The sequence below is a fragment of the Manduca sexta genome, chromosome 15 (genome assembly GCF_014839805.1).
Source record: "Manduca sexta isolate Smith_Timp_Sample1 chromosome 15, JHU_Msex_v1.0, whole genome shotgun sequence".
Taxonomy (NCBI): Eukaryota; Metazoa; Arthropoda; class Insecta; order Lepidoptera; family Sphingidae; genus Manduca; species Manduca sexta.
Window position 1 is genome coordinate 9,344,037 of NC_051129.1, and position 9,517 is coordinate 9,353,553.

Genomic DNA, 9,517 nt, shown 5'->3' on the forward strand with positions numbered 1-9,517 from the left:
TACCGGTTCGAACTGAAAAATTATTTTTGTGTTGGATAGCCCTTTGTTCGTGGAGTTCTATCGGCTATATATCATCACGCTATACCCAATAGGAGCGGAGCAGTATTGTCTTATCTCAGGAACTACCGGTTCGAACTGAAAAATTCTTTTTGTGTTGGATAGCCCTTTGTTTGTGGAGTGCTATAGGCTATATATCGTCACGCTATACCCAATAGGAGCGGAGCAGTAATGTCTTATCTCAGGAACTACCGGTTCGAACTGAAAAATTCTTTTTGTGTTGGATAGCCCTTTATTTGTGGAGCACAATAGGCTATATATCATCACGCTATGACCAATAGGAGCGGAACAGTAATGAAACATGTTGCAAATCGAGGAAAAAATATTAGTTTTGAGAGCTTCCGTTGCGTGCGCTGCGTAAACGGTTAAAGTTATGCAACAATGATGTATGACGGGATTGTTCCTCTTAAAAAGTTCTAAAAAATATATTATAAAACAAAGCCCCCCGCTGCATCTGTATGCCTGAACGTGTTAAACTCAAAAAGTACCCAACGTATTAAGATGAAATTTGGTATGGAGACAGTTTGAGTCCCTGGGAAGAACATAGGCTCCCGGGAAACTACTACTTTTATAACGGAAAACTTTAGCCTGAAAAACTTTATAACGCGGGCGGAGCCGCGGGTAAAAGCTAGTAAGTAAATAAACGGAACTTTGTACTATAAACTAACATATTTAATATAGTTCATAATAAGGATTCTATTATCTATTTTTAACATAGAAACTCATAATAAACCTTGATAGTCTTCTATGTATTTATGATGACGTATACATGGCATAGCTTTACTGCAGATGCCGTACGATAGTGCTCTGAGGTCCTGGGTTCAAATCCCGGATTGGGCAAAGTGATATTTGGGTTTTTCTGCTCAATATCAGACTGAAGTCTGGAATTTGTGCCCGGTATGGCGATAGGCTCGCCTTCTATCACATAATGGGACGGAACAGACTTGGCGAAAAGTGGGTTCCCTGGTTGTGCCTCTGCATATCCCTTCGTAAATGCGTGATGTGTGTGCATACTACAAAAATGTTGCTGTTAAATCAAAATATTATGTTTTTGTAAAGTACTTTTAAGCATATCGAAAAATTAAGCCACATTAACCATTAAATTAATAATCTCCGTCTTTTGGACCAATCTGCTTCAAAACCTCGAAGTCCCATATTTCATTCTATATTCCAAAGTCAACAATAATTTGCGGAATCTCTTCCTTCATTCACATACACTTGAGTGGCAATCGTCCCGCCGTCAGATCTCAGTTTCCAAAGGAAATTGACCCCCGGTCCTCAGAGGCGTGCTCTGCGACAGTACGTGCCAGAAATGTTGATGTTTCACCAATAGAACTCGAATATAATAGCGTCTGGGCCTAATTTGATCTGTGATTGACTTGGCTAGGCATGGGAAGTGCGGGCAAACTATTATAGAATTCCAATTTTAAATATGAAATGCAGCCAGTTATGTATTAATATAAATGAAAATGTAGTTCCATTTTTAAATAACTAAGTGAAAATGAAATCGATGTTTTATTAAAAATTTGGAAGGCTAGTCTTCGCAAAAAAAAACATAACAGATAACTTATAGATATTTTTGCTCTGTAAACCCTTAAGTAGATTAACTTTAAATTTTATATTCTGCGTAAAACGAAATGCATATTGAAACAGAATATTTTAATGAGAGCGGATCTTTTTTATATGAATCACATTTTACAATATTGCGAATTTTCATTCATATTTAGCCCAAAAGGTACCTTATACATTATTTGGTCTTCTAAATTCGCTCCGTCTTGACCATAAACGATACATCTTCCTTAACTAACTGACGTTTGAGCATATCGTGGTGATAGAAATATTATTTACCTGCCAAGATTCTACTACAGATGTTTATGATTTTGTGATCAAAATATAAATAAATAACTTGCCACATATGCTTTCGACATATCCGTCTGGAAATCTTTGGGGGGAGCCTATGTCCAGCAGTGGACTTGTGACTGATGATTATCATAATAATGAGTTGCCACATATATGTAAGAGCATCACTTGAACGTGGCTCGACCGGCTTGACTGATTCCTTTTATATTGCCTTCCTAATTGCTAAAATAAGGTTTGTGAGAACAATAATTTTGAATATAGAATATTTCTTCAGTCAGTATTATAGTTTACTAGTTTATAGTGGAAGGGATTCTACGTGACTACTCAGTGGCGAAAGAGGATATTTTCCGAAAAGGATCCCGATACAACATATAGGTACTAATATGCATAAATGCGTTTTGCAAATCGTTCTAATGATAATTAGATTCTACGTAAAGAAAAGGCGGTAGGAATCGCGTTTTATGGACCCTTTCGCCATTGCGTCCTATGTAGTTTTATAAATTTAATCACTAAATTATCTATATGGATCCTGTCAAAATGGGACTCTTAATTCGGAAAAGATTAAACATAATTATCAGATTATGGAACGCCGCTTTAAGGAAGTAAACAAGTTATACTTCATAAATATGATTCTTATTTTTATCCTTATTTATCAGACAAGCAAATGGAATATTTTTTATGTTTATGTAAACATAAATATACAAAAAATGAAGACTTGTAAACAAACGCATAAACATCGCTCAAAATTGAACAAGACGAAAAACAAATATTTTGAGAGCACATTTCCAAGTAAAAACATTCCCGTTAGTCGATGATAGTTTTCACATATTTGCATAAGATTGTAACGTATCAAGTCTGTGCTAGATAGAGTGGTAAGGAAGACATTATGTATATCCTATACAGTTTTTTCAACTGCAATTTAATTTCATGGAATGATGAACTATTCGAGTAAATGTTTTCTAATGTCTATTGCTCATGACTCTATCCTATATCGATGTGGGGTCAACGCATTAAACAGGTACAAAGTCGTAGCATGAATATAGTATATCCCCCTTATTCATAGACGTTATTTATCTAAGGCCGTAGCATTGCTGTGATAACAAGTTTCTTTCTCAGCTTTGTTTATCTGACAGGCAATTAGATTCAAGTTGTATCTCAATATTAGCCAATCACAACGGCCCTATGTCTACGCTCTGCGAAGGCTGCCATGCCTTCAGCACTGAGAAACAGACTTGTTATCACAGCAAAGCTCCGTCCTTAGATAAATAACGTCTATGAATATAGTTTCATTTACAACTTTGGTATTGTGCTATGTGTATTTGTATGGTAATTTCATCAGTCAATATAAATACATATCGTGTTTTATCTCTGAAATTAGAGGCGTAAGTCGCTTCTTGCCGCTAGTATTCCGTTCTATGACGTAATAGAAAAAAAATAGACTATTCCGCGCTCAAACCCATCACTGCAGCTCCTGTAAGCCAGGATCAGCAGCGGCACGCATTTTATGACACCGGGCGGTGAAGCTCGGCGAGTCTAGAAGCAATAATTAGTTTTATTAAATAGGAAATATCGCAAGAATCCGACTTTAATTAGACACAGTGTTATCTGACATCGCAGTTCAGAGTGAAACTATCTCGCCTCTATTTATATGACAATTAGGTATAATTTTCTGATTTACTGTTTTAGCACTCCTTTCATAAGGGTAAGTAAAAAGTAGCGATAGCCTAGTTGAGTGTGGAACGCACTGCCATGAAGAATGTCCGCAGGTTCAAATCCCAAGGGCACACACCTCTGACTTTTCTAAGATAATGTGTGTATTCTTTGTGAATTATTACTAGCTATAACGGTGAAGGAAAACATCGTGAGAAAACCATGCATACCTGAGAAATTCTCTATAGGAATTTTGAAGGTGTAAGAAGTGTACCAATCCGTACTAGGCCAGCGTGGTGGCCTAATGCCTAATCCCTCTCAGTAGTAGAGGATGCCCGTGCCCAGCAGTGGGACAGTATATAATATAGGGCTGATATTAAGTAACAACAAATAATTTCTCTAGCAGTTGCCATCACTTGATACACTTTTGTGTACGTTTCTAGTAATGCGTGACATTCAACTCATTAGAATTGTTTTTCATTATAAAATAAACTTTCGTTTTACTAAAGAACTGATGTTTAAAAAGAATTTCACTTATTTAGCGAAGTGGAAATAACGTTTATAAAGAATTATGTATGCATAACACCTTTTTACATTTCCTCAAAGTAAAAGGAAAATAAATGCGAAGGTAAAACGTCTCGTACACAATCGTAAAAGTGTTCTAGTCATAAAATTTCCGACGGTTAATTTGTACCATTGAAGTAACAACTCGAAAGATACTTCTGTTTTGTCGCTATTTTTGGATTTTAAGTGTTAAGATATTCGCGATTTATATACGTATGAAAAAAAATAAACAGATTTTTTATTGAACCTAACCTCTTTGAACTAAAAAGTATTTTGTTTATAAAAGTGTTTCACAGATATAGATAATAACTATTAAAATATTTGAAAATAAAAATAAATTAGTTTTATATGTATTGTATGTAATAGAAATCAAAAATTATATGAATTATCTGATTCGATATACAAATTATTAACAAGATTATTTAATGAGTATATTATAATTTACATAATAATTAATTCTAAATAAGTAATATTTAATTAATTTTAATATATTTATTTAATTCACTTAAGTAAATGAATTAAAAACAGTTTTTCCACTTAGCACTGAAATATTTATTTCTATTATTTTTATCACCGGGCACTAGTTTTCGTCTCCAATGCTCAAATTAAAACTGACTAGCTTAGCACAAGCAAACCGAACATCACGCCTGTTTTTATACTACCCACTTTGACTTTATTAAATTATTTACTTTTTAAATTTAAGATAATTATCGAAATCTAAACATGACACAAAATTTCAGGACTTGATTTGATAATCCTTATTTTGTTGTTACTACATAATATTCAGAGATCTAGACATAAAAAAAATAATATTTGCCAATCAAAAAACACCCTTCGTACAAAGCGCAAATCTCAACAGTTCGTAACTTGAACTTCGTTTTAAGGGCCAGGAAAACAAGCGTCACTCGAGTTTCTTCGGCCGAAACGAGATGACACGTTGAGTAATAGTCCCAGTACTGTTGTCACATCGGGCCCCTCGTACAATTTTTCTTCTTAAAAAATATCTCGCTGCGTCAGTACGGGGAATAAACACTTTCCGTTCTCATTTATTTAGTTAATGGGCATTCTTGATTCAAATACCTGGACATTTTTGAATATCGAATGGATTTTGAGAATGAATTGGAATAACGTCTTTTAAATCTGCGCTAATGATACCCGGAGTGTTTTAGGCTATGGAAAAACTTTAAATCGATGCTCATTTCGAAACAGCGTTTAGTTATTTAGAAACGACACTGTTGTTTTGAAAATCGAATCAAAAATAATTCCAAATTTGAAAGGACTCGATAGTCTTTCGATCGAATTGTGTTGATTGTTGATATACATTTCGAATCAAAGTGTTTAGTCATTTCAAATATTCGCCTCTAGTTTTGAAAATGGAATCAAAAATAATTCCAATTCCCAAAAACTAAAAGATATGAAAGAAGTTTGATTTTCGTTGCACATTTCGCCTCGTTGCTTAGGAATTTCGGCTTCGATTTAGATTTTAAAAACGAATTAAAAACAATTCCAAATTCAAAAAGCTAATTCACTTTACATTCATATGAACGGTTGTTCGTCGAAGGGAACTCGGAACTAATTTCGCGGTTCAGTGGTGCTATTTGCGCGCCGCTAACTTCATTGCAAAGTGATTTTCTCTTTCCCAAATGTACGAAGCAACAGCAGTTTTGTGTATGTGATGGTGTTTGGAAAATTAAAAAGTTGCAATTCCCATTCAATAGTACTCGAAGAAGTTCGAACAATGTACGAAAGTGTAGCAGGAGTTATAGCATCGGCTTGTAGAAGTCAAAAATAAAATTTGACGGCTTGAACCTAAATCGGCGCGTGCTATATCTGTTTAAGCATACTTTTAATTATAAATTCCACAAATAATGACCAAAGTAAAACGCGAATCTAACTACCCAAACTGCGTTTAAAATCACATTTTCTTGATTAATTCAAATATTTTTTGTCACGGAGTTTGAAACTTTATACTATTTATCTTTTAAAAACAAATTAAAAACGAATAAAACTCATCCAGACAAGTTGACACAAAAGAAACTTTGGCAGAATTTTTGATAATAGCTTACAATCTCACTAATTAACAATAGATAAGGACGTCTCAAAGGCATTTTTATTTTTTTACTATACAACATCTGTTCCCGACTTTGCACACTTTTCGCAAAGATTTGGAGACATCGTTACTTTTCTGAGAGATTATTTTGTGACAATATTGTTGAATATTTTGGAATGAAACATTCAACTCTAATCCAATCAATCCTTAACAATGTTTTACACGTCACAACTCATATAAATTTATGAACTACTTATTAAGAAAATCATCCCTTGTTGAGATACAGATTTCAATAAATGCCGTTTGAAATCCCAATCTTGTTCCAGATATTTTCAATATACAGAAAGGCCAGTTTTATCATTTTTTTTTTACATTAATATGTTAAATTATACAGTAAACTTTATTAACATTTCACATTAAAATTCGCTAAAATAAAAATTGCTTTCAGGTACTCCATTCCAGTTGAAAAACTTCAGTTATTCCCCTGTATTTACAGTTTCTAGCGTAAATAAGCGACTTCAGTGTAACGGATTGAAAATTATAGTGGATGCTAAGTTGATTATGGTTTATAGAATGTTGCACCGTTCAATTAAGAACCATTCTGGCTTCATACTTGAAAATAAGATGTTCCCGGTGAGGGTATTTAGCTTTGAGTATTTTGCAAATGGAAAGAGATTATAAATAGATTTATTTATTATTATATTTATAGATAGATTACTTGTGGGTAGATAATCAGTTTCACCCACAAAAAACCTAATTCGAAGTGACAAATATATGTAGCATTTTGTTAGTGAATAATCCAAAAACCCTAATAACGGTTCGAGGCAGCTAAGGTGAGGTAATCAGCTATACTGCCATAGGAATTATGTAAGTATTCTTGATCTATAAAGAAGAGTAAAAACTAGTAATACAAAGAGGCTTGCTATAATCTTACGCCCATACTAAATGGAAAAACCAGCCCCTGATATCTTCATTGACAATGCTGTTAAATTATCATAGTATTTATATTTCTTGTTCGATCTATGTATTTTCATTCAAAAAGACAACGGCCCATTAGCTCAGTTGGTTAGAGCGTCGTGCTAATAACGCGAAGGTCGCGGGTTCGATCCCCTCATGGGCCAGCACTTGTACTTTTATTTCAGACACATCTATTTTATGGGACCAAGTACTTTGGACAGTATTTTGTAATACTATTTCAGAGACAAAAACATCGGCCCATTAGCTCAGTTGGTTAGAGCGTCGTGCTAATAACGCGAAGGTCGCGGGTTCGATCCCCTCATGGGCCAGCACTTGTACTTTTATCTAGATACATCTATTTTATGTGACCAAGCACTCTAGACAGTACTTGGTAATACTATTTCAGAGACAAAGACATCGGCCCATTAGCTCAGTTGGTTAGAGCGTCGTGCTAATAACGCGAAGGTCGCGGGTTCGATCCCCTCATGGGCCATTTTTTTACATATTTTTCTTATATTAGATTCAATAGTAGTGCAGCGCATGTTAAATAAATTGATAACCGCTATAAGAAATATTTAAATGGTTAAGAATTAAAACATTAGGCAAAACAATTGTATCAAATCGCGAACAAAAGCTTCAAGAGGTTCTAATATTAGCCTCCAACGGTAACAATAAATACTCAACACAACTCGATTCAAATACAACTAAAACGAACAAAAACGAAACAATCAGAAACAAACGTTTCAAAAACATTTCAACTATAATTAATCCTGCTTGATTCACAAAAGAAACGATAATAAATGATTTTACAATTCATTCATCCGCGAACATCCCTGTATTTTATCGGACCGCAATCTAAATGGACGTTTTGGGGGACATTGGTGTATTATTCAAGCATCGCTTTATACGAAATAATGTGATGAAAGCCTATAATCCCCGCCCATTAAGCACTCATTGTGAGTCTGATCCGGGAGCACTTTTACGAAATCATTTTTCGTGATTAAACATTCTGTTTCAGATGCTTTGTGGCTTGTGGGTACTTTGTACGTTTTGTTTTGCATCCGGTTTTTTGTATTTACCAACTAAATATAATAATATCCTGTCCCATTGGTGTCTCCAGTTGCAATTTGTTCTCTATATATAGGCTTATCGTCTATGATATTATTGAACGGAATAAGCCCGGCAAAATGTGACTACATAAGTTTTGTGATACTTTTCGGCGATAACCCATTATTCTACATTTTTCTTCAAACCGCGTCATCATCGTATTCATCCGCGCCTAATGTATTTGGCACATCATAATTGCCGGCGACAAAGGCGAACAAAATGTATGAGTTTATATAGATGTAGGTATGTAACTGTTTTTAATTATTAACTCTCAAAACTACTATATTTTTTCTGATATTCTGATTTTAGGTTATGATTGGCTAGCTGTCTGTCTGACGCCATTCCTCTTAGCATTTTTTTTTTTTGAATACCGTCCGGTTCGTCAAAGGCTCGACATGAAATTTCTGTCATAAATCCAATTATAGCCGTACCGTGTGCTTTTGAATATCGGGTTGTTTTATGGGGTACGTTGTTGCTAGTATTAAAAACAAACCCAAAATTGGACCTTTGTCCGGTGTGCTCTAAATTTCGCAGTTGTCTTGGTATTCAATGACGTCATTACTGTAGACTCTGGCTTTTCAATGTATATCATTTTGGTGAAACCAAATCGGAGTCCAGACAATTTTTCATATTAAAGAAAAATGTTTTATTGTATTTATTTTCGTTATTAAAATGCCTTGACAATTTATTTATTAATTTTAAAGCAGCAATACCCTAGTTGGTTGTGGAACGGGCTGCCGAGACGAATATCGGCAGGTTCAAAACCCAAAGGCACACACCTCTGCATTTTCTAAAATTATGTGTGTACTCTTTGTGAATTATCGCTTGCTTTAATCGTGAAGGAAAACATCATGAGGAAACCAGCATACCTGAGAAGTTCTCTATAGGAATTTTGAGGAGAATTGTGAAGTATACCAATCCGCACTAGGCCAGCGTGATGGACTAAAGCCTAATCTCTCTCAGTAGTAGAGGAAGCCCGTGCCCAGCAGTGGGACAGTATATAATATAGGGCTGATATTATTATTATTGTTATATTAAATTATACTTAATAATATAATTATTATTGTTATATTAAATTACGGTAACGATAACTGAAGCATATAGAAATAATTGAATTAATTATAAAAAAATACTTTAATGACTAAAATAAATCCAGAGAATTATCTCTAATTAAATGGCTATAAAATGAATAAATTCATACCATCTGAAGTCTTACTAAATGAAATATGGCGTAACCGCATACCGCAATTACGGCATAATTGTCAATACAAA

General features: G+C 34.3%; 3 non-coding genes across 3 annotated transcripts; all 3 read left to right on the forward strand.

Annotated features, from left to right (window-relative positions):
* Positions 1-7,228: 7,228 nt before the first annotated feature.
* Trnai-aau lies at positions 7,229-7,302 on the forward strand. Its single transcript has one exon. It is a non-coding gene; the product is annotated as a tRNA-Ile (tRNA).
* A 91-nt stretch (positions 7,303-7,393) lies between these two features.
* On the forward strand, positions 7,394-7,467 carry Trnai-aau. Its single transcript has one exon. It is a non-coding gene; the product is annotated as a tRNA-Ile (tRNA).
* A 90-nt stretch (positions 7,468-7,557) lies between these two features.
* On the forward strand, positions 7,558-7,631 carry Trnai-aau. Its single transcript has one exon. It is a non-coding gene; the product is annotated as a tRNA-Ile (tRNA).
* The last annotated feature ends 1,886 nt before the right edge of the window (positions 7,632-9,517 follow it).